At 34.6% G+C, this 4,813-nt stretch overlaps 1 pseudogene; it reads right to left on the minus strand.

Moving 5' to 3' along the window:
- Positions 1–4,550, minus strand: LOC150036193 (uncharacterized; annotated as a pseudogene).
- Positions 4,551–4,813: the final 263 nt, after the last annotated feature.

Below are 4,813 nucleotides of genomic sequence, written 5' to 3' on the forward strand. Positions count from 1 at the left end.
TTACACAAATCGGCCAACAAAACTTGTCCATTGTGTTCGAATTACGTCAATCTCTCCTTGGGTATATGCATTTTTTGTATTGAACTACAAAAAAAAATAATAATAAACTCAACATAAGTTTACATCATTTATTAAATTAAAGCTAGTATATAAAAAATAAAGAATTTATGTACGAGGTTAGTAATGAAAGTAATAGGATTTGCACTATTTTGTGCATATACTTTTGCACATAGTACCCGCATCCTACAGAATCTAATTGACGAGGACACTGCATGTGAAGAAGTTGAAAACAATTATTCTTATGTTTGAATGAACATAATTTGTTAAAATATGAATGTAAATTTACCTTTATAGGTTTCCATTTTGGAGAAGACCGATGGTGTTGGAGATCGTGTTTGGCTTGCCATGTTTTCAATCCACTAAATAGTTTGAAAACATTAGCCAAACATAAATACTTGAATTAAGAGCTAAGAAAAATTAGTTACACTTACATATTTATAACTCCATGAAGTTCCTCTTGAACCTTACTTCGAATAGAGTCCAAAACATAAACACAATTTTCTTGAAGATTGATTACAATCAATATCCAATGATAACTATAATAAGCAATAATTTTGAAATATTAGTACATGTATAATGAAAGTTAAAAATAACTAAAGCACTTGTATTTACTTACCCTATGTTATATGGAATAAGAACTAATTGGCCTAAATTAGCCAATTCTAGTTGGTTGGCTAAATTTCTAAATCAAAGATCTAGAGACTTCACATGTGGCGATATTTTTGCTTGGTCAATTATAAAAAACTTCTTGGTAATATCACGATCACATTAATCCCAAAAATACCTAAACAAAGCAAAAGTTATTATTTAAACATGAAAAAAATATACATAAAGATTGTGAATCAAGATGAGTAATACTTACGCAATGTATGTCAATATACATATGGAGGTAGATACTAACATCACCGGCTAACAACTATATCTACTACTAAGATCTCCATGTGGATTTACCCCATCTGTGGAAAGAGCAAGACGAAGATTTCTAAGTTCTGACCTAAACTCTAGCCACAAATTGTCTACTTTTTTCCACGATAGTGCATCTTCTAGATGTTGTAATAAACCATCTTTTTCTTTTTTTCTTTTTTCTTTTTTTATTTTGGCATGCCACGACAACAAACTTGATGTTTCCTTGCTTCAAAACATTCTTTCAAATCTTCAAAATAGGGAGAAATACCACAAGACTTTTTCTAGAACATTCTTAGCCCTTTCCTTTAAATTTTTATGAAGCTTTGATAACGAGCAGAAATGCACGTTATTACAGTGCTAAGTTATTAACCAATGAAAGTTTGCATTGATAAAATATGCTAGATTGCGTCCAAAAAGCCTTAAGTTTATAACATTGCGGTCGCATGCGTCCATCGCATAGAAACAGTTAACTTTTGTATTTTTATGCAGAATATGTGTTGACGCAAGGCGAAAAGCGTGATCACAAGAAATCAACGGACGAGCGCAGCGTTACCGTAAGGTTTTGTCGTGATTTGTGCTCGCAAACATCTGCTCAAGAAAGATTGCTGCATAGAGCCGGCGCAACTTGGTGGTCGCATCTGGGTGAAAGGCATAATTAATCATGATGAGACAGAAAGCTGATGACGGTCGAATCCGAATTAAGTTGACAAGCCGCTAACGACAACAAGTACATTCAGCTTTTCGGTGACAAATATTAGGCACATCAGTCAGAGAATTAAAGTCATCCCATCTATGCAATCATAAGAGAGAAGCTGCCTTTCACCCCGAAGCTCTATAAATATCGAAGGCAACCTTCGGAAAAGGGGTTCAGCTGGTTCAGCGAGTTCGAACACTTAGAGAATTTTCCCTTAGAATAGCCTTGTTCTTAGTTTTTCTTTTATTTTAAGGCGGAGCGAGAAAAGGGAAGAGATGCTGAAAGATCGCTCAGGACAACTCGAGAGTGAACCCGGAGCCGTGGAAAAGTAGAGAGCGGGCCAACTCTCGCGAGAGCGAGACTATCTTTTGATCATAGTAGAAAAGACAGTGTAAAAGCCTTGGGAAGCAAGAGATTGCTACCAGGCTCTTTATTCTCATCTTGTATTGTTATTTTGTATTTCAACTCTATATCTATACAATGGAATTTCTTTATCTACATCTGTTCACTCTCTTGAAAGTACGCATGAGTAGCTAAACTTATCGAATGGGTTGAGAAGAACTAAGCTAACATGACCTAGGATCTTCATCGCATGCGATTATCTTGTTTTCTATTGTGCCCAACACCCCTTTAGAGCTACTCGAGAAAGAGTCTAAAGAAATAACCTAAGACTTGAGAGATCTAGGTTAGAATCTAGACTTGAGAGAGAAAGATTAGATCTGCATAAGCAAGAGATAGGGACTTAGAGATAAGCTCTGTTTGTCAACCTGCATTGCATGCACCCTAGAGATAGGTATGATATTAAGGCTTATGTGTAGGTCCTATAGACTCATCGCATATATCGTATACGTTCTAGTATTAGAAGTCGTAGCATTTGCGTCCAGAGATGGTTTACTATTGTATGTGTGTTGCATGATCGCATAACATGAACGTATCCTATGAAGTGTTAGCCGAACCCCTTCTCAACCCATTCACCACATACTTATCGCATCTTCCGTATTATCAACTCTTTTCGAAACTCCGCCGCATTCGTTTATTTTATTACCGCAACCAACAACACCAAACAACTATTTGAGTTACCAGTTACCGCAAAACCTTTTGGAAAATTATCACCGCATATCGATTTCCCAAGTCCCTGAGTTCGACCCTGGACTTACCAGGAAACTTAGTGAAGTTTAAACTTGGATTCCGCTGAGAAAGCTTGTTGCTCAACGCATTTCCATCACCGCATTTCATTCCATATTTTCACCTCATAAAATAATGCATCAAGCTTCCATCTTGACGTACCATAAAAGGGCATACATTTACATCAGAGAGTTCTTTTCTAAACAACAACAGTCGTTGCTACATGCATGAATCTTCCCATACTTCATTCCAAGAGTACCCAAAATCTTTTTTACTTCATAAGTAGAAGTTGGAATTTCATTAGAACTCGGTAATATGTCATGAATTAATTCCAACAACTCAGTGAAACTCTTATCACTCCATTCAAATTTAGCTTTTAAATTATATAACTTTACCAATGTAGATATTTTGGTAAAAGTTTTACAATTTGGATACAATGGTTTCTTCACATCATCTAGTAATTCTTCAAAATTATCAGATTTTTCATTAAAATAGTTGAGTGTAGCCTCAAACATTCTAATTGTATCATCAACATCATCCTCATCAACATTGTCTCTTTCACTAGTCGACACATTTTTATTGTCTCTCTTAATCGATAATGATTCACCGTGAAAAATCCATGTCTAATAACTTTGATCTATACAATTAAAAAAATAAGTGATCTCTTATTGTGTTCACATTTAGAGTCTTTGAATTCATACACTTCAAACATGGACAACTCATGACATTCGGCATACTTGAATGTTATAAACTATTTTTAATAAACATCTCAACCCCTAAACTATACTAAGTTGGCATTTATTCATTTTCATCCATGACTTATCTATGATTGTAAAATATGCAACTTAATCTACAAAAAAAGATAAACAATAATAAGGAAAAATTAGGTAACCTTAAGCTTGTAAACTTAATCATAATCAAATAAGACCTAAAACTTGTTTATATAAACATGAAAAATACAAAAGAACACAAATAAAATATTTTCAAGGCTAAAATATAACCCAAGAAAATGTTCTATAAACACATCAGCCACCAAACAAAAAGATGATAGCAAGACCATCAAATAAGTTCATATTCATGAACTAATTTTCATCTCAACACTTTAAAATCTTATGAACCATAATCAACAACAATACCTAGATTAGTTAACATTAAATTTTTAGATAAAATCAAAAGAATAACACGAATAAAATAATAAAGGCTAAAATATAGTTGAAAAAAATGGTTCTAATATACAATTGAACCACACCAAGCAAGACTATCAACCAAGTACATATTCTTGAACTAATTTCATTCCAACATTTCAAATTTTCAAAAACTTAATCATTGGAATAAAAATACAATGAATGAAATAACACTTGAACCACACCAAGCTTAATCAACCAAAGACCAAATTAGTTTATATATAATTGAAAGAAAAATGGTTTTAATATACACTTGAACCACACGAAGCAAGACTACCAACTAAGTATATATTCTTGAACTAATTTAATTCCAACATTTTAAAATGTCAAGAAGCTTAATCATTAGAATAAAAATAAAATGAATGAAATAACTTTAAATTACTAAATTGAGAATACATATGAAAAGAAAATTCTACCTTACCAAGCAAACAACTCAAACAACTCACAAGCTTGAAAAGATCCAAACCGGAGCTCGAAGATCGGAACAGATCTAAGCTGAGACCGATAGATCTAGTGAATGCATAACGTCGGCGAGTGTCGGACCTTGCGAACAGTGCTGAATCACCATGTCGAAGACCCATGAGTAGATTAGGCAAATAGACGACCAGATCAAAAAAGCCCACGACTAAATCTACAGATCTGACATCGGCGACCCTCCTCTACGGCGAGCTGAACTCCACCAAACCCCACAACAGAGCTAGCCGACCAGATCTAACGACCAAACGGCTTACCCAACACGACTAAGCTTCTACGACGGGGCTTGCCGATCTTCGAACAAGGCAAGTTGAACAACCCGCGAACGACACGTGATCTGCACGACTGGAAAAACTTGGGCAACGTGACG

The sequence above is a fragment of the Benincasa hispida genome, chromosome 5 (assembly GCF_027475165.1).
Source record: "Benincasa hispida cultivar pf3 chromosome 5, pf3_genome.v1.1, whole genome shotgun sequence".
In the NCBI taxonomy this organism is placed as follows: Eukaryota; Viridiplantae; Streptophyta; class Magnoliopsida; order Cucurbitales; family Cucurbitaceae; genus Benincasa; species Benincasa hispida.